This window comes from Cyprinus carpio, chromosome A6 (genome assembly GCF_018340385.1).
Source record: "Cyprinus carpio isolate SPL01 chromosome A6, ASM1834038v1, whole genome shotgun sequence".
Taxonomy (NCBI): domain Eukaryota; kingdom Metazoa; phylum Chordata; class Actinopteri; order Cypriniformes; family Cyprinidae; genus Cyprinus; species Cyprinus carpio.
In genome coordinates, this window is record NC_056577.1 from 18759364 (window position 1) to 18781608 (window position 22245).

Consider the following 22245-nt stretch of genomic DNA (forward strand, 5'->3'; position numbering starts at 1 on the left):
CATGAGTGACCAGAAGACAATTATTTGTCAATTGTGACCGCTTTATAGGGTCAAATCGGGTCTTGGCTTGTTAGTTACCTTATTAGCCAAACTCTCAGCTACACCTTATCAGCAGAAGATGTAAAATAAGTCAACATTCTCAGAAAACACTCTGTTTCTTTAAACAGGATGCTATATTTTCCCCAAAACAGCTGATAATTCTAATAATCATCACACTACACGCAATACAGGTTTACTCACAGGTCTAATAATGATTCCTGTCAGAAAAGCTTTAGAAGTAGGCTTCCTAGGTGCTCTAGTTGATTGAGCGCCCACCCTGATTCCTATGTTTGGTCAGTCCCTGCAGTCTTTTCTATACATGGGAATAGCGAAGAACAACCATTCCATCCCTTTGCTCAGTGTGCAGACAAAACAAAGGAATGATTCCATACTGAACATTTCTTAAAGGGATAGTTTTACACTTACTCACCTTCATTCGACAAACAGAAATGGGGATTTTTTTTGTTGAGTCTCACAAGAAAATCTGTCATATTTTGCCCTCAACAATCAAAATATATTTTCCGATGATTATAATAAACAGGCACCAGCATTCCCACAACCCTCCACGCGGATGGACGTACAGATTAATAGATAGGTAAATAAATAAATCAATATTGTTTGATTGATATTTTTTTGTTTTGGTTTTTTTTTTTAACATTTTTAGCATTTTTCTTTTGCATTTTTTTTTTTTTTGTGCATTGGGCCAATGTCATATACAATTAAATAAAAAAGTGGATGGTAATTTAAACTGTCAAGTGCCAGAAAGCACAAAAAGCTGATAAAGGTACACTGTAAAAAAAAAAAAAAAAAAAAAAATATATATATATTGTCACGACACGCACACAGACAGGTAGATCCAAACGCATGTGTTTTATGGGGTGATCCAAATCAGAAAACTCCCAGGCAACGTTCAAAATCCAGGTAATCCGTCCAAAAACAAGAAACATCGACAACATCCGAAACAAGAACCAGGGGAACCAGTATAAAACAGGTGACATGTAACCAAGGACTTCCGTGACATGCACAGAACAACCGGGTATGTATACACCGAGAAATGACAATGCTAACGGGAATTGCTGAGTGCATGAATTATACCACGGACAGCAATGCATGAGCAGTGATGACAAGACAAACTATGGAATGCAGTTCTAGGTGGGGTGGACGATAAGAGGGAATGGACCTCTAGTGGCCACCCATGGGACACCGAACAACACCGTGACAACTACCCCCCCCTAAGGAGCACTTCCAGAATGCTCCTCAAAACAAATAACCAAAAAAACAAAAGACCAGGAGTGAGGTGGACTGGTGGAGGCGAACAGGGGAGGGATGGCCGGGCCAGGCCCGTAGGGGACTGGTACCGCAGCGATGGCTCCCCTTGGTAGCCCAGGTTGCTCGAGTCATATCAGGGGGCCATGGTGGGCCCGAAGTTACAGGGGACCCACGGGACCACAGCATTCCATGTACCACGGTGGACCAACATTGTTATTCATTGAACATTCATATATCATGTTTTATATGGATCAGTCAAAACAAACTATCAAAAAAATGTAAAGACAACATTGTTATTCATTGAACATTCATATATCATGTACGTTTACTCTACAAATAAATATTTTTTTAAAATACGATTTGGTGTGCTATGCATTGATAAAATAAGTGTATTAGAATAATACAATAGTAATACAATAGTTTCCAGTGTGTTTGTGTGGATCATTGGCATAGTGCTGTCTAATGGTCTTGTGGTTCAGTTGTGTTGTCCTCTCTGTAGGCATTCGAGAGTACTTTTAGATACTGTGGTTTGTTTGCCCCCCTCTTAAATAACTCCCAGCAGTTACCATTGTTATTCTGCAAATGGTACAAACCACAGTCTTGGCTTCTATGTGACTCTGGCCAGTGAAAAAGAGTGGCATTCCAGACCAAAAAAGCAAGCCGAATCGAATTTTGCCCCCAATCTTTCGCCTATTTTTATTTCCATATTTGGAAATGTTTACCTCCTCATGACTCCACAGTGCAGCAGGAAGAAGCACTGTGAGTCATTTTACCAGCATAAGGGCCTGGCGTTGGGTCCTCCTTACTGAGGGCTTCTCTAGTCCATAGACACATGGGATGCTGTGAGTATTCTTTTCTATTCTCTTCTATTCTATTCAGTTGTGGATGTTTTTGTCTGCAATCCTGTGGCACATCGCTCTACCCTTGTTTATAATTGCAGTTATTCTCTTCACAGCGGAAGTATAGCTTAAAACAAATAATATATAGGTATTTAAAGAGGCTGCTGTTTATGGCCTTCTTTTTTTTCGGTGCATTTGTTAGTAGGAGCCACCTGATATTTTCCTGTAGGTTTTGAATTACTTATATTTAGTCATTCATACAATTGTTTAAGGTTGTACAGCTGATGTACAATTGAACAGTTAAAATTAATTGGCTTGTACTTTGCTCAACACATGGGTCTGAGCTTTATTTAAATCTGTGAATTTAAAGAACAACCTTCAGTGGGCTTAGAAACACTTCCTCATTCTGTATACAAATAGATGTCCTTCCTATTCTGTCGGCCAAGGCTGGATTTTTATTGAAGTCTAAAATAAGATATTTTATTGTGACGTGTGCTTTTTATTTTGCTCAGAGATGGCTTTGCATGTCATAGGTCTTTTTGGATGGTTATGTGACTCTTTTCTGTGTTTAATAATATCTGATGAGAAAACATTGTTTAATGAATTAATTAATCATGTTAAGAACAACTGAGAACTACTGACAAGTATGTTGAGCTATACTGCCTTTAAAGGGAAACTTTAAAAAGCTCAAATACGTGGTTGCGGGAGAGTTTATTTGCATTAAGAAGGACTGAATTTGTTCAGGAAAGGGCAGTGTGTTTCTCTAACCATATTCTATAGGCTACTATTCTATTGAGCTCTCAAACTCAGTCTTCCTGGGGACCGATAGCCAGATGCTGTTGTCCGTGCAAGGTCCAGAAGAGCAGAACAAATACAAGTGTTTTACAATCATGAATTTGAACTAAATACAGTTATTATGCATGCACAGAGCTTTTCTGAGTTGGGCGTCTCATCTCCCTCATGCCTAGCATACTGCTCTGCCTGTTCAGTGGTGTAATGACGCATGAGATTGTAAATTCTTCCTTGAGAACTGCATTTTTCTCCTTGAACATTAAGCAGGTACCCATTACCCATTAAGAGACCAGCAAAAAATCAAAATCATAAAACAAAATTATCACAAAAAATAACACAAAATTAAAAAATATAATAATAATTCAAAATTTATTTTCATGTATGGAGCTGTACACACACACACACACACACACACACATATAAAATTAGAAAACATTATTATCACAAACAAGTATTATTATTATTGTTATAAACTTTTTTTTTAAGTATTATTTTCATTTTGCAACTTTTTTGTCTAATATGTCAAAAATCCCTAAATCAACAAGTGTAAGAATAACAATCCATTCAATTATTATAAAATCATGGACGAGAACAAAATGTGCCAAAATGTTCAGTTATCTTTGTTTGGTCATGCTATTTGTGAAAAACCAAAATGAAGCGTAGCTCACAGTCACCACATCTAGTAGGGCTGTGCAAAAAATCGAATACGATTCTCATGCGCATCTCTTTAGTAAAGACGCTCCTGTGATTAGTAGTATATCTCCAGCACAAAAATAGCGTTCAGATCAGGGTTGCCAGGTTTTTCACAACAAATCCTGCCCAGTTGCTTTCTCAAAACTAGTCCAAAACTAGCCCAATCACGCGTTTCCAGGAGGTTTCCCGATAAAAATTTGCAACCCGGGGTTAAAATATAAGTTTTTTTGTCAGGGACATGCCCTGGTAATATTCACATCTTTAGGGGCTAAATATTCACGTTATTGGTATTGGGTATACGCCTTTAAGGGAAACTTTAAAAAGCTCAAATACTGGTCAAGTTTTTTGCATTTAAACCGTCCCGCGGACATGAAAAAACAAACCCGCAGACTTGGCAACACTGGTTGACATTTTACTACACAGAGCCGATACCGGGGCGTAATCATGTCAGAAGACTCTGCCTTCTTGGTGTACACAATGTAATCCTTCCTTGCACACTTAATCATTGTACCCAACACCACAAACCATCAATTTTTAAAATCGCAGGCGATTCTTTTCATAATTTTTGTCGTCTATTTTTGAAAGTGATTTGTGTGTAGCTTGTCGGTGGACTACGGCTCTGTGTAGTGCGCTAGTAATGCCCCAAAAGCTCCACACCACATGAACCCAGTGTTGCCAAGTCTCTGCAGTTGTTTTTCATGTCCGCGACAACAAATGGTTTTTCCATGACACCATGTTCAATACCAGTAACGTGATATTTAGCCCCTAAAATGTGAATATTACCAGGGCAACCCTGCCAAAAAACGCATATTTTAACCCCGGGATGCATTTTTATCGGGGGAAACCTCCTGGAAACGCAATACCAGATTGGGATAGTTTTGGATAGTTTTGAGAAGCACATGGGCAGGATTTGTTGTGAAAACCTGGCAACCCTGATCTTAACGCACGTGCTGGAGATATACTACTAATCACAGGAGCGTCTTTACTGAAGAGATGCGCATGAAAATCGTATTCGATTTTTTGCACAGCCCTAACATCTAGAATAGCACATACAGAGTCTTACCAGTTTTAAGCCTCTGGAAGTTGGTGAAGTAAATCTACCTATATCTGTGCTCAGTTTAATAGGAATATCTTTAGTTTAAGCACACTGCATCCCACCACCTTTATTCTTGACCGCTAGTAAACCAACAGTTTAGCTGTTTACACCTTCACATTCCTCTGGTACCACCCCATAGCTGTGGCAGGGAAAGGTAGACTTTAATGGGATTTTCCATAGCCGTGAGGTGCGATATACTTGACTTTAATGATAGAGCGGTATTATAATCTCATTACTTTTCGCTCAACAGTACTGAAGGGTCTTCATATCCAGTGCTGGTTGGCTTCAGGCAAAGTTTACTGTAAACTCTTCAATGTTTGTCTTAATTCAGTTTGGAGCCAGTGCAAACAGCAGCTGGAGCACTTAGCATCAGTCAAAACATTTAACTATTCATAAATCATCGCTCTGTTTTATCTTGACTAGCAAAGTTTTTCTTAACTTTCGTTTTATTTATTCATCCCCCAAATGTGTGACGACTCATCTTGTTAGGTGATGGTGAACACTTGAATTTAGTTTTTAATTAATCAGAGGGCAGTAACAAGTGCTACCATTAAACGAGACGTTGGATTGCTAACTTTTCCTTTTAAAAAGCCTGGGGATTTGTTTTAAAAGGAGACCGGAACCTCCCTCATAATGAACTGTCTTGTTGTTTGGCTCTTTTGTTATGAGAACTGAGTAATTTTTCTTCTATGACACACTGAAATATGGTTGCACAAGCTACGCTAGCACTGCTGTGAGAATCCTCCACCTTGTCTTTAGAAACTGGATTAAGATTTTAATCTGTGTGCACTTGCTTCTCAGCGCTGGCCTTTGTTTCCTAACATATTCTTGTCTCCAGTTTGAGAAATTTCTGGTGTTTGTTTTCAGTTAAATCAAGATAGCATATGGCCTCTTGTGGTCTGTTTACTTTTACCGCATTATTTTTGATTAAACGGCATTTGCTTCATATCAAGTGAGGTGTTAACTTTTTAATATTTAATGGATGCTTTATGGGCTATGCAGAAAGCAGAAGTACGTAATCACAGATTTTGAGCTTTGAAAGACTATGATCCATTAGCACTTTTTAATCTGTCATAGAGCCCTACGGTCTTTAGGTCAGATTAAAAATGCCAATTTCTAACAGTAATGTTATCATTATATCCCCTCGCTGCAAAGGCGCAGTTTTGTGATCTGCCAAAAAAGGCATTATCCTCCACCTCTGGGGGCTCAGCCTCAGCCTCAGCCCTGTTCTTTTGGTATCAGAGGTCGCTGGCAGATTAATTTCTTCTGACGCACAGGCTGTTAATGGAGCCCGGCTCAAAAGGTTGCATGTGCCAGACTAACAGATGCCATTTCACTAGTCCTGCTATTTTGTTATGAGGTTTGTTGGCTTTAAAACAGAGCAACCCAAAAGCCTAGATCGTAACCCCAGAGGAGAAGTAGATCTTGGCCTGTTAAATGATAGCTTGCTGGGAGACGCAGCTAGAGTAGCAGTAATATTTGTTTCTGCACCAGCACTGTGCCAGCCATTCCTCTGGCTCATTGGCTTTAGGATGGATCAGCAAGTATGGGCCCATTTCTGGAAAACATTTTCAGGCTTAAATCACAAATATGGAGCTTTTTAGAGCTAAACAAAGTGGCAAATTCTCTGCTTTGGATGTAGCTGTGGAAAAAAATTTAACCAGCCACATTTAGCCTATTTGTGTGTGTGAGTGCATCCTATGGCTTTTCAAGAGCTAAAACTGATAACGGACCGAAACAAGCTTGAAAATGATATTTGTTTGAAATAGCCCACGGCAGTTAATCAATTATCCATTAATTAATTTATTAGTTTTTAAAAAGCTGTCTAAATTGATTTAAAACCATCCCATTGAGCGCATACACAGCAATTTTTTTTTAATGTTATATGTTTAACAGTCTAAAAAAAATTGAACTGGTATTTTTCATTTTTTTTATTTTGTATTTTTATTTACATCACTCTTTTATAAAAGCTTCTTTTACCATAGTGTTTTGATTTGCGTCTTCAATACATGGTTAAATCATGTCTAAACAAACTTGAAAATTATATTCAAATAAGACCTGTCAACTAATCCATTAATCAATCATTTAAAATAATATTTTTTTATTATTGTTATTATAGAAATACAATATAGACATAATAAATTATGTAATTATTAATTTTTTTAATTTGTATTTTTTTCACATCCTTAACCAATATTCAGTCATGCACATTCTGTTCTGACATAAGATATGCTCCAGTGGCCCGTTTATTTTCATCCACTCAGCTGCGGATTGGTTTCATGGTCATCAAATGTTTTTCTTTCTTTCTTTCTTTCTTTCTTTCTTTCTTTCTTTCTTTCTTTCTTTCTTTCTTTCTTTCTTTCTTTCTTTCTTTCTTTCTTTCTTTCTTTCTTTTATTTCTTTCTTTCTTTTATTTCTTTCTTTCATGTGTGTTGATTCATTTGCTTTATATATTTAGGGAAGGTATTTTCAGGTCATAAATGTCATATAGAGTAGAATGAGTCATAGATCAACTGTCTGCTGTCACCCTCCAATTGCAAAGTTAAAAGTTAACATTGTGTTCCCAAATGTCTCTAATCTTTGGATTGATTTAAAAGCCTCTTAAAGTGCAATGCTTATAGAAAGTGTTATTATTACAAAGTACAATGCAAAAAATACTGGAGCCAGAAAAAAATTAGAAAGAGCTATAATGAGATATTAAATAGAGGGGCAAAGTGTTCTAAGGGCTATAGAGAATAAAAATGACCCTTTTTAACCACCACTGCCATCATAAACAAACCCACCCTCCATCAATTACTTGCCATCCAAAAAGAAAAGGCATAACATGAAAATAATCAGCTTGTTGTATCTGCCAGGATTTTAATACTGATACTTCCCTAGTGCTAATTTCAGGTCTCTTGAATCAGTCTCTTTCCATCACACAATAAAACAAACTAATTTGGTAAGTAGCCATGTATTAAGATGAATAATGTACATTCATCTGGTCATTGTCCTAAAATAAACCCCTTTGGCATGATACGAGAAGTCCTGATCATGCTGACAGGGCTTTTTTTTTTTTTTGATAATGACCACCTGACTGTATATGAGTTCTTATATGTTTCCTTCCTGTTTTTGCTTGTTTCCCCAATCATTTAGAGATGTTGGTGGGACGTATGACTAGCATCTTATATGTATATTATATTATCAGTAATGAGTAATGTTTACAGAAAAGGTACACTACTATTCAGAAGTTTGGAGTCAGTAAGATTTATTTTTATTTTTTTAAAGAAAAGTATTTATTTATTATTATTATTATTATTATTATTAGCAAGGATGCATTCATTTAAAAAAAAGTTGCAGTAAAGACTATAAAGTAAAGATTAATGATGCTACAAATGATTTGTATTTCAAATAAATGCTGTTCTTATGAAATTTCCTGTGGATCAGTGGATGTTATTTGAGCACCACATATTATAATTTTGAAAGAATCATGTGACACTGAAAACTGATATATAAAACTTGATATTGAATATTTAACTCAGCCCTCACAGGAATAAATTATATTTTAGAATATATTAAAATAGAAAGAGTTCTTGTAAACTGTAATAAGTTTTTCACAATATTAATGTTTTTAATGTATTTTTGATTAAATAAATGCAGCGTTGATGAGCAGAAAAGACTTTTAAAAACATGGGGAAAATTTTTTTTACTGACCTCATACTTTTGAATGGTAAAATGTGTATCGTAATATAGTTAGGTCAATGACATGACCTTCATTCAATCTAAAATACATTAAACATGCTATTCTTACATGTGTTTTAAAAAATATTTTACTTTACTTATAGCAAACACTATTATTTTGTAATTGTCCCAGTAATTTTTGCTGGAAATTCAATGACTAATTGTTATTAAATAGCATGAGGCTGGTTTTTGAATTATCCAGTAAATTTGCTTTGCAAATTAAAGATACTTCATGTTATTTGATTTCCCCCCCTCCGTTAATTTGGAAGTCGATGGACACAATGTGAACATTTGTATTGTTGCATGATATTTGCCAGCCAGATGATTTATGGATATGTACACACCTGCAGTGCACTCTTACCTCAAGAGGATGCAAAAAGTATTGTAGTTTGTGTTTAGCATTGTCTCTTGAGGGGACAAGAATGCTGGCCGGAGCAGGCAGGCCCTCTTTCTGACCACAGTTGCCACTGCACCGTGAACGTGTTCCCTGCTCAAGTGGCTTACAGCCAGGATTAATTGCCACCGAGCCCTCTGTGATCCAGGAATGCAATTACCTACTGACCCAAATCATCTACTTGGCAGGAAGTCCTTATCCCTCACACCGTGCTGCCAGCACCTGCCAGTGGACACTTCTCTTTCCCGTGTCTCTTTTTATTTTTTCTCTCTCCCTCTTCCTGCATCACACAGCTGATGTCTGGCAAGGGATGCTTTTATCAAAAGCAGCTTTTATTTTCAAAGCAATTTGAGTGTTCATGGAAGATGTGAATGTTGCAGAGTCGTAAGCCAAGAGACTCCATGTGTTACAATGATGGCTCCACGACATGGCACCGGCAGCAACAGCAAGAATCAAAGTTAAACCATCTTTCTTTGCGTGAACATTTGGGCGGTGTTATGCAAATCTTTCCACACTGTGATGTAGACATGTGGGGGCATGTTAGAATGCGCCATTTTAGGGGTGTGTGGTTGACTCTTAACTTTTATAAAGAATATCTCTTTGGATTTGAGACTTTAGTCTTTGCAACTTTACAGCTCTTCTTTTTGCACCAAGAGCTTGTAACACTCCAACGAGAAAGTAAAACTTGAAATCGCATCATATGACCTCTTTAAATCTAATCAATGTATGTAGTATGTATATATATAGACAAACACACACATGCAGTTCAAAAGTTTGAGGTCGGTGAAGTCTCACCAAGGCTGCATTTATTTGATCATAAATACAGTACAAATTAAAATCTGGTGAAATATCATTATTATCATTTGACATTTAAAATAGCATATCTGAATTTTCAGCAGACTTACTCCAGTGCCACATGATTCTTCAAAAATCATTTTAATATGCTAACATTATTATTGTTGAAAACAGTTGTGCTGCTTAATATTTTTGTGGAAACTTTGATACATTTTTTCACTAGCACTTTATTTTACAGTCCTGTTCCTCATGTACATACTATGTACTTATTTTAGTAATTACAATAACTATGTAATAACTAGGTACTAACCCTGAACCTAGCCCTAAACCTAACCCTACCCCATGTAGTTACCTTGTATTACAAGAACTTTCTTAGATAAATACACTGTAAGTACACTATAAGTACATATAAGTACACGTACTGTAAAATAAAGTGTAACCATTTTTTTCTGTATTCTCTGATAAAAAGAAAGTTCTAGAGAAGCTCATTTATTTGAAATTGTAATTTTTTGTAAGAATGTAAAAGTCTTTACTGTCACTTTTGATCAAATTAATGCGTCCTTGCTGAATAAAAGTTTTTTTATTTTTATTTTTTTAAATAAAACTTTACTGACCCAAACTTTTTACTTCTATATCATTAAGTCTTATATTATTTATATTAATATTTTTCTTATATATTATATGTGTGAATATAAGTGTGTATTCGTATATGGCTTCTCCAAACCAGATTTTACCTTTCTATTATTTTTTAAGTCCAAAGAAATAGTGATACTTGAGTAAATACTGTCAGGTCATCACTCATTAGTCAGTAAACTATTGAAATTTTTGGCTGCATTGACGTAAGTAAGGATTACCATATGAATCTGGACTTCCCTGGAGTCTCACAGGAAAATGATTCAAGTGTGAGGTTTGTTCTCTGAGCTTCATAATCAAATTTGTTCGGCCTCATAGCCTCTGATCCCGAGTTACACTGATCAGAACATTTTGAAACTATCTGGCTGATTTTTCTGAATGTGCATTGGAGTCAAATGCAAGCACAGGCTTTGAGTTAGTGAGAATTGGCAGTTATCGTTATTATGTTTATCCAAAGGGGGTTTTGAATGTACATGTTATTGAAATTGTAAGTGTTTTACTTTCCTGGACCACTCTATGATTCAGTCAGTGGTCCTCATCTATAACCTTTGTAATGATTTCATATGGGAGAGTGAGAGTGGGAGTTTTCATTCAATAGATTTTCTCAAGTTGTTTCTTTTGTGCTGTTGTGAAACAGAATAGAAGAGCTTTGGCTAGAATCCTGGTTGTATCATCTGTGCTGGTAAACAACAATCCTTCAGTTCTTTTAATGTTAATGCTTGAACTAAGGCTACTGTACGTTAACACGACACCTTGTTAGTAAACAGTACCTGTAGGAAAGTTACGATTATATGATTTATATGATGCTTCTCCACTGTTGGTTGTAATATTGGTGAAGTAAATCCACACTTTGCTGAAGAAGCGTTAGCAAAGTCTTGAGCAACAACAGCAGTACCATGTACTTCGCCATTGTTGTATATGTTTGTTCGCACTTGCCTTTAAAATTGACACGTACTGCGCATGTCTACATACCTAACACGTACTATGCACGTGCATGACATCACCGTTTTCAAAGATTGGGTGTATACACGGAAATTATAATTGTGCCATTTTCACAAACTTGCACTTTGAAACGCATTTTAAAAAATATGCGTTTTCAGTCCACAAAACGCCGCTGTTGTGTAAGCGAACAGTCAAAACGCATAAAAAGTTTCCTGTATTTGGCTGAAAACATTGTCATAAAACAGCCCCTAAAGTAAGAAACGTTTACTGTATGTGCCCCACTCTCATCTTATAGAAATCAAAGACTGGGAAATTACCAATGAACAAAAGACATTCAGTCATGTTCAGTCGTTGTTGTTTTTAAAATCATTATAATGCATTAAGAGCCTGACTGTGAATTAGAACTTATTTAGTCTAATGGGCATTTATTTAGCTGAACACCGTTTTGTTTTGTTTTGTTTTGTTTTTTCGCAGCAAATTCAGGGAATCACTGTTGTGTTTAATTAATGGAAATATTCCATTGCAAATATAATTTATTTATTAATTGGAACATAAATACATTACAGTCTGATTTTAAGTAATATCACAATGTTATATTATTGTACTGCATCTTACATTTTAATTTCCTTCTGTTCACTTCCCGGCATATTTTACCCCAAAATGAACATTGTGCCATCATTTACTCAGGCTCATATCATTCCAAACACAACTGACTTTATTTCTTCCGCAAAAAGGAAGGTTTAATAGAATGTCCATGCTGCTCTTTTCAGTTAAAGTACATGGAGACTAAAGGCTAAATCACCATGAAAATGATACACTATATTTCAAGTCTTACACACCATACAATAACTTGAGTGAAATGTAAGAAATATACAGTAAATTGCCACATTTTCATGCACCATTTGAATCTGTGCAAATGTGGGGTATGCCATAGGGGAATACAAGTGTACAATTAGGTCTATTCATCGTCCAAAACTCTCAAATGACATCAGAAGATTTGGATTTTTTTTTTTTTTTTTTTTTTTACAGCCCCTGGTCACCATTTACTGTCATTGTACATGACTGTCCCTTTAATGTATTATATTGAAGTAACATTATCTGTATTCAGAAACTTCATGGATTTTTAGCTTAGTTTGCATGTTCATGTATTTTGTTTCTAATTTCTGTGCTTGGTCATACTGAGGCAGTTGAGTCAGTCATGTGGCACCCCAGAGAAGTTTCCCAGTGTAGCCCCAGTCGCCAAACATGGGCAGAAATAGAAGACTGTATTATCAGCTATATTAGGGGCCATGGCTGTTCTGTGCCATTATAAGCCTAAACCCTGACAAACAGGATTAAGCACACCAAAAATACAAATTCTCATGGATAGAGTTTTATATTTTCAAAGAACTCCTAACTGACGCATCATTGGAAAGATTGGGATGATCCGAGGTATTCCAGAGAGAGCTAAGAAGGATCATACTGAATCCAAAGAGCTCAGCAGTTAAAACCTTTTTCCTGGTGTGTTTGCCTGCTCTGTTCTAAATTTTTGGCTAGAAAGAGATGCGAGAGGATGAGATTACAGCAGTCCTGCAGCTCGGCAGGGATGTTGTTTGGGACCAGGGCTTCCTAGATCACTGCCCTTAATGCTATATATAGAAATATCCAGCCTAGGCCTCAAAACTGGTCAATTGCTCATTATGGTTTAAGTTATATCATCATCCTATTCAGGATAATGGAAAAAAGAGTGTTAGAATGAAAACAAACAATAAAAAAAGGTCAAACTAAGGGTTTAATGCATTGTCCTGCGGCATTAGTGTGCTAAGGGTTTAAAAAAAGGGCTGAAAGCACAGTGATGCCATTGAAAGGAGAGTTGTGTTGGGTGGGTCAGAGTTAGATTTATTTGTAGCATATAGCAGCTAAAAGGATAAAAGCCTGGATTGTACTGAACACGTGCATTTGGTTTCCCTGTTGGACAAACATCGATGACTCATGGTGGTGTTTTCTTTTTGGGTTAAAGCATTCGCATCTCCTATGTACTGAAACAGTGGCAACCCTCGCTCAAAATCATCTGGATATGGGACTTTTGGGACTACTGGCCAAGCTGGAATGTTAGGGTCAAACGATGTTAACATAAGCAGCTTTAAATAAAACCGTCTTTGCACTGCAACGGCAACACAGAAGCTGTTTCTAAACCAAAAGGTGCATTTATTTGGTCTGTTTAATGCTGCCCATTTTATGCAAACTGAAGAAAAACTGATGGCTATGATAGATTAGTAGTTGCATCTATGTGGTCTATGCCAGGGTTTTCCAAACGGAGGGTTGCAAACCTTTCGGGGTTTGTAAGGTGATATAAAGCTAATAATTAAATTAAATTAAATGTAAACATAAAAATTGGTAACTTTTAAAATAAATAATAATACAGACCTTAAAGAGGTCTTCTACAACCGCAATATGTGATGTTTTATATAAATTAAATCTAATATTGCTGTTAAAATCATCATATATGACAAAAATAATTACAGTACAATTTTTATAGCCAATTTGTGCCAAAAAAAAAACAAGCTAGAACTGATCAGTATTGCTTTACTAATATTCCAGATTTATACTGTTAACATATCAATTGAAAAATCTCAAAAACTACCACCCATTTTTGAGACATTTGCTTTTCTTGTATTTTGTTGAATAAGTGATTTGTATTTTTTAGCATCTTCATGTTTTTATTTTTTTATTTTGGCAAAACTTTATAGAATTTTAATAAAATAATCAGTAAACCAAACAATACCGATCAAAATTGACCAGAATTTTTATATTGCTGCATTCTTAATCAGTTTACCCCACATGTTAAATTAACAAAAATCACATGTACAAGCCTGGGGTTTCATGTTTATAATCTCTTTAATGCTCTTGCGCTGCTTTTGTGGTGCTGATGACGAACACTAGTCATCAGACTGAAGCCGTGAGGGCTGTTGTCATATTAGGTGATTTAGTTCAGCTTCATCAAGCCATTTAAATGAGTTATACTGGAACAAGTGTGTTACTGTATGCGGCTGATGATCTTTTTTTTAGGGAAGAACTGCATTTAATTAAAATAGAAATCATAAATATTTTTGCTGTCACTATTTTATTGATTTATATGCATCGTTGCTATTTTACTGAAATTTTTGAACTAATTATTAAAAAATTTTTGTTTTTTTTTTTTTTTTTTTTGTGTGTATAAAGTAACATTTAATCATGCAAATATAGACAAACGAGTTTAGTATGTGTCAGTGAATTTTTTACTGTCCTTTAGAAGTTTTCGTTATTTTTTTGTTGTTGTTGTTTTGCTTTATTATTTTTTTCAGAGTCTTATATGGCAGCTTGAGAGGGATGGTACTCTTTTGTTAAATACTTCGTTGACATAGAAGGCAGAGACACTGAAAGAGGGCTGGATTTTCAAATTCTTGTGCTGTCGGTCCAAATATGGAAGGAAAGTTTCTAGTAGCTGAAAATGAAAAGAAAAAAAAAACCTGAAAATTTAAATTCCTTGCATTATGCACATTCCTGCATGCTCTTAAACTAGGATTGGACAGGTGGGCGGGGAACATGCAAGCCAAAAAAATAACCTCAAAAATTAGAATTATGAGTTTGTCCAGCTGTTTTAGCATTTTATGAAAGTTCCTGTTGTGATCCACAATCCTGCTTACCGGAGGGCAGTCCATCATGTTAATGGCTGAGGCTGATAGGATGTTTTATTGGATGGTGTGGAGTGAATTTGCATCGTGTCAGACTGTCCTATAAGGATGACAGATGCTGATTTGATAAATTGCATTATACACACCAGTCGCTTTCTGAGATCAGTGGTGGACTACATAGAAAGTCTTGCCCCATGGTATAACACTGTACAGTTAGTCCCCAATCTCTAAAAAACACAACACACACACCCACCTACTCTGGGAATAGATCTCAGCCAAGCAATTCCTTAGGGTGTTCACATCTGTGTGGTTATTGTTAAGGCAGTGCTAAAGCAGCCTACTTTGGAGAATATAATACAAAACAAGTGTAACTCCCTGTAGGCAGTAAGCTCGTACTTCTGACAGAGAGTAAATCCGGACTGCTTGTATTGCGCTTATAATAAGCAAAGTTTTAATGATTTAGACACAGTGCATCAGTGCTAAACCAATAGTCTAAATAAAAGCATGCATCTGCTGAAGGCCTTTGACTTCAAAGGAAATATCGTTAAATGTTCGTATAAATGATTTAAGACGAGAGACCGCGGCCAAGACAAGGAATGGCACATCAATCATTCACAACTTAACATACGCCTGTCTAACTGGTTTGGCGAGTAGAATATTCCCTGGAAACAAAGAAATGTCCGGAAAGCAGAGAGAAAAGAATGGGAAGACATAGAAGAGTCACAAAAACATGTAGGCAAAATTATGGGGAATGCGACTGAGAATTACAGAGTAGGTAATGAGACAAAGAATGAGAAGGACGAAGTAATGTGAGCGCAGGAATAATTTAGGGCTCCTTAGATGAAAATGCAAAAGTCAGTATTTTGGATTGTTTCTCGCCTCACTTTATCACAAATTTGGCTGCTTGCTTGCTTTCCTCGTGCTTAGGATTCAGAATGGCCTGTTTCTCATGGTCATCGTCTTGACAGCATAAAGCCAGCATTAGATGGGTTAATGACAAATAAGAATGTCTACAATAAAGAGTGTGAAAAATGTAGAAAAAAATGAAATATTGTTGTAAAAATGTTGAATAAATGTGGGTGTGCACAATTTAATAATTAAAAAAAAAAAAAAAAAAAAAAAAAAAAAAAAATATATATAATCTATATATAGATATATATATATATATATAGCTATTATAATCTATATAATATATATATCTCTATATGAATATATAATCACAATTTAATTTTTTTTCAAAGTAAAAATTCTATTTTTTTATGAATATCAATAATTATTCATAAATTTAAAAAATTGAAAAAGTTTTTTTCAGCCTTCCTTTAACCTTTCCTTGTCATAAAAAGGTTTTATTTAGAATTATTGACTTCAACGAACAGCCCTGTTTATGATATAATGTCCTATTTAAGTTTTGTTTGCATATTTCAGCATGTTTGTGGGTCACTATGTGACTTTTTTCTGAGAAATAATAATAATAAAAGATTGTTGTACTTAAGGTTTTCTTTTCAAGAATAGTATTCTTATTTGTTCATTATGGTAACGGAATAGTTTTTTTCTGTTATAATAAAAAATAATTTTGTAAATTTACATTAATGCTTTTAATGTATTTTGGAAAAAAAATTACAGATTGGGACAAAAATGTGCATCATGTCATTGGACCCGAGATAACAGATACATACATTCCCTATATATTATATATATCTTATATATATAATATATATATATATATATCTATATAATATATATATATATAAATATATATATATAAGTGTTTTATGTTCAAATTGAAGTCAACGGTTATTTCTGTTCTCCACAACACAGAGTTAAAAGGCCAGGCAAGGTGAATTCACCTAAATGTATTTTTTATCAGGCATTGAGACACAAAAGAATAGTGGTGATGACCGATATTTGGTTTTTTGACTGCCGATGCTGCTGCCGAAATTTTAGAGAGGCAGTGTGGCCGTTTATGGTGCCGATATTATATTGTAGCCGATATATATATCCTATATTATATATATATATATATATAATATATATATATATCTATATATTATATATATATATATTACACAAAATTTTTATTTTTATTATTTTAATTAATGTTTTGAGAAGACTTGAAATAATATGAAAATGAATTATATTAAAAAATAATGTGTAAACTAAACATAACTTATACTTTAGATGACAAACTTCCTGAGTCTAATAATTCTATTAAAGTATTTTCACAAATAAAGAAATATTTATAAATATATATAAAAAAAAAGAACAGTAAACACTGTAAACCAACAGAGTACTCAGTACAACTCAGTAAAGTTGATCACGCGTCCCAGTGAAGCTGATCTCTCTCTTCCTGTCGGTATTCAATTCACACGGATCGACTGTCACGCAGAGCACACGCGATCAGGCAATACACAGATGCACACTTCACAAGATCTCACAGCTGGATTCGACTAAGTCTGCAAGATTTGTGAAATTTTCATTAGTCATTTAAAGGTTTGTTTAAATGATATGCGTATTTGCTGAATGCTGATGGCAAACAAGAAAGTATTATGTTTGCCTTTCTGTTACTAATAATATAAAAGCAATTGTTATAATACTGTTTAATACCTTTTAATTAATTTGTTCAAACAGTTCTATCTGATTAGTAGACAGACTTCTATCTGTAGTAGGCAGAACTGAATTACGACAGCAAAACAAGAGGGAAATTTGAGATGTGAGCGCTGTGTGCTCTGGAGCTGCCTTTCTCAGCACCCGTCAAACTAAAAAAAGCCCGCCTCGAACACATTGCAGCACAAAAACTTATCGGCCGATGCCGATATTGAAAAAAATGCCAAATATCAGCCGATATATCGGCCTTGGTGATATATCAGTCGACCACTACAAAAGAGGCTAACTGGAAATAATAGGAAGTTGAAGTAGGGAATGGCTCAACCATTCATTTTTATTAAACGTTTATATTAAAACCTAATAGAACGTAAAATTAAGTGGTGTAGTTGGTGTAAAGCAGAAAAAAAGTGTCATAATTTGTAAACATTAAATTACATTACAAAGAGTAGCTGGGAAACTTTGTCAACATTTTACGGCATTTATAGTGTTACAAACATGACTTATGAAACTATTGTTTAATTTTGGTTCCTCACTATTATTGAATCATTATTTTCAACGATCTAGTCACAAGTTGAGTCAGTGAGTTTGTTTTGGGATCGGTTCGGAAAAGATCTGGATGAAAAAAAAGGATTAGTCAAGCATTTTTGTGTTTTTGGCCCCTGCCAATTCCAGATCCCATTCACTTTCATTATATAGAAAAAAGAGAGTGGCCAGGATATTTTTTGAATATATTTCAAGCTTTGTTTTTCATGGAGGAAAGAAAGTCATACAGTTTTGGAACGACATGAGGGTGAATAAATAATGACAGTTTTTCCCCAATACAATAGGTCAACATATTTTTCAAAAAGAGGCTTTCATAATGTTCAAAGAAGAAGAAGAATTAATTTTTTGCCAATTACATAAGAGAGAATCCTCACACAGAGGTGAATGCAACAGATTTTTCCTCAGTTATGGATTGACTGTATGGCCATGGCCATGAAGAATTTATGAGTCTGTTTTCATTTATTGGTGTAGTCATTCCAAAGGCACAGAAACTTTGCCAGCTTTCAACTAGATTGTTTTGAGCCGTATTTCACTGCTTGTTTGCTGGAGAGTCTAAAAATCACATGATGCTTTTCTCCTGCGCTGCTTGAAAAATGGGGTTTTGAGGCAAAAGTGTCATGGGCTGATTTTGTTTTCCTTGGTTTAATTGCAAAATATGCCGTAGGAGCCAAAAAATGTTTTCTTAATGAGACAATGAAACCTTTATTCAGAATCAGGCTTGTTATCGTTAACTAAAACTAAACCATAAAAAAATATTTTCATAACTTGAAGTAAGACTTTAACTAATAATGAACAAACTTCAACAGAAATAAAATATAATTACCTTAATCTTATTTTATATTTTTTTCTTCTTGTTGCCACAGCAACATTTATTTTCTTTCAGTTTAAGTATCAAATAGTTATAAACTACAAAACTAAATCCTAATAAAAAACATATAGACAATTTAAAAAATACAAATAATAAAATATACATTCACAAACAGAAAATATACAAATACAATCTAATTCAAATACTAACAAAAACTTTATTAGGATATCAGTGATATTAACATAACACTTCAGGATACACTTATACTTTGAGGAATCACTTTAAAATATTTAGAATAATATGCTTTATTTTAAAAGACAAAGAGTATTTCACTGTTTGTAAAATAGTTTTCTCTATAGTGCATTCATTGTACTGGTAGTTCCTGGATGGCCATGAAATAGGTTTTTGTTGTAACCAGTTGGGTATAATGCATTACACAGTACACGTTACTGTAATCTAATTAACTTTTCCTGGTGGTAATGCAGTAAAGTAATGCCTTTACCTTTTAAAACGGGTCATATGATGCTGCTAAAAAGAACATTATTTTGTGTATTTGGTGTAATGCAATTTTTATGTGGTATAAGGTTTAAAAAAAAACACATTATTTTCCACAATGTACATTATTGTTGGTTTCTCCTCTGTGCCCCGCCTTCTGAAACACATCGATTTTAACAAGGCTCATCGCTCTGAAAAGCGAGGTGTGCAGTGATTAGCCAGCTATCCAGCGCTTTGTGATTGGCTGAATGCCTCAAGCGTGAGACGGAAATGTTACGCATCTTAACATATTGTGATGACTTGTCCGGCCAGAGCGACGAGACAAAAACATAAAACCCCATTATAAACGTGATATAAACATGATTTCTAGTCGTATTTTCTTTTGGAAGGCAAAAACAAAGTAGTTTCGCTTTCTCAAAGGAACAAACACACACACCGCCTCCATTAATCAGAAGACACAAGAGCCCAGAGTTGAGCTGCGGCCGGCTTGAGTGAGAAGAGGCGAGGGGCTTGAGGTGGATTCTATGAAGGAGTGTACCTTGGTCTTGCAGCAACCAACATGTGACGACCCCAGGCTGGACGCCAGCTTTGTCCACGGTGAAAGCCGATTCAGCAATCCACAGTGCAAAGTTGATGTATTTCCACAGCGACAAGCACGGATTAGCTCTCTAGGCATGACGAAGCGGATATCGTACTCTTTTGGAAGGCCGAACAAAGTAGTTTCGCTTTCACAGTGAAACACAACAGCGTCTATACGACGTGGTGGCGGCAACAACAATACTACAACGAGAATAAAAGGTACGCCTTCTTCTTTGCGTGAATATCTGGGCGGCGTTTTGCAAATCTTCCCACATACTGACGTAGAGATGTGGGGGCGTGTTAGAATGAGCCGTTTCAGGGGGGCGTGGACGAGTCTCAACTTTTATGAAGAATATCTCTTTGGATTTGACACTTTAGTCTTTGCAACTTCACAGATCTTCTTTATTCACCAAGAGCTTGTAACACTCCGAAGAGAAAGGAAAATTTGAAATCGCATCATATGACCCCTTTAAATTTATGTAATTTGATTACAGTCACTAATGCCAATAATGTCACATTACTTAAATTACAAATGCAGTGTTAAAAAATATGAAGTAAGAATCATGTTTTGCACGTCAGTATGCCATTTAATAAATCACTGGAGAATGACAGGTAAAATGCAGATGAGTCCTACAACATTTAGATGAAATGAAAGGTCGCATATTTCAAAATGTTGCACTCAACATATTTTAGCATTATAGTTTGGGAAAAGTTCAACAAGTGAATGTGTACAAGTTTATGTCACAGTAACACTAATATAAGTAAAAAAAAATTAATAAAAAATGACTTGTCAGAATGAGATCATCCACTGGATTAAGCCACGTCGGTATCACAATTAAAACTGTATTCCTCACATCGCGTCTTCCGAAAACAAAAAGTAGCCGAGATGGACTCAAATCTTTCTTTGTTTACGGAGGTGATGACATTTCGCGTGGATGATTATCTTATAGTGCGCGATGTGCGTGGGCATGATCACATTATTTTTTTTTATAGGTGAGCTCAGACGGAAAAGACTGTACTGTAGCTCGCGTTGGTTTCGTAGGTATTATTTTATCAAAGAATATTTGTTTTCGGCATGTCTTTCTTCATTTAATAATAGACACTTCTAGCTTTCTTTAGATATACTGTATTTCTCATGTCATTTTCATTCATTTTAGTGACTCGTTTCAGGAAGATATTCACGGAGACTGAGAATGCAGAAAGCACACCCTATTTGATGTCTTAATTTAAAAAAAAGTTTTGTTGATATTGGGAGTGTATACAAATAATACTTATTGTATGTAATTTTTCAGTCAATATTAAATTAATGAAAGAGCTATGAGTTTCTCTTTGTAGTGTATTTTTTTAGGTTTGATAACTTGAAAAGTAAAGTAAACTTGAAAGTAACTTGAAAGTAAAGTAATTAGTAATTTGATTACTTTTTAAATGCAGTAATCAGTAATGCAATCAAATTACAATTTTAAAGACGTAATTAGTAATTTGTAGTGGATTACTTTTATGAGTAATTTACCCAACACTGGTTGTAACCTTATATGTACAGTAAATAAGAAAAAAAATTTCTTATGGCTGATGAGCATTTAGACTGCTGGCTTATCTGGCAGGATACAACTTCTTCAATGATATGGATGGCTGACTGAACACAATGAGATTTTTTTTTTTGTCTTAGCACCCTCATAGCTTTGATAATAATGCCTGTGGAGAGACATTGCAGATAAAACATGAAGAGAGTCAGTCAGAAGTGATACCAATCACATGTAGTAGCGCTGCTCCTACTTCTTTTTCCCGGCGGTCTTCCTCATGTCTTGGCAACGTGGGGGAACTGGCAGTGTCAGTTTATCAGAGAACAAAAGAGACACTATGTGGGTAGGAGTGCATCTGTAGGCCCTTGGAGAGGAAACAGACCCCCCACCTCCTACCTGTGCATGCAAATAGGATGCTGGAGGCATCACGTTCCTCAAACAGACAAGTGGAACCTCATAATTAGCATTTTGGAACTTTTACTTTTGTTTGTTTTTCTTTCCTTTTAAGTCAAGTTTTTCTATTCACAACTATATTGTGTATATTCACTCGATATCATTCCAGAGCTCAACGACCTAGACATTTTGGAGGTCTGGGTGGTATGACAGTATTTATATTGTGGCTTTTAATAATGTTTTTTGCTAATTTTGTCTATATTGCAGTGTGTAAGTGTAGCACAGGACTGCTAAATTTTTGACATGTTGAAAATAAATATGCATAAGAAAATAAAGCCTAGAACATACTTGATGTTAAAAACTTTATTAATAGCAATAAACCATGAAAAAGTACTGTACTTAATACTCTTGCTGTCGACGATTGAAGCACACCCAGAA

At 35.2% G+C, this 22245-nt stretch overlaps 1 protein-coding gene across 3 annotated transcripts in view; it reads left to right on the forward strand.

Annotated features, from left to right (window-relative positions):
- The window catches only part of LOC122145317 (LIM domain containing preferred translocation partner in lipoma), an 81182-nt gene that overhangs the window by 9099 nt on the left and 49838 nt on the right, over window positions 1–22245 (forward strand). The window contains exon 1 of one of the 3 annotated variants that reach the window (XM_042758260.1): window positions 1663–2150. The exons of the other annotated variants lie outside the window; for them this stretch is intronic. The gene's annotated coding sequence lies outside the window, so the exon portion shown is untranslated. Of the gene's footprint in view, window positions 1–1662; window positions 2151–22245 lie in introns of those variants that run through there. 3 annotated transcript variants of the gene reach the window in all.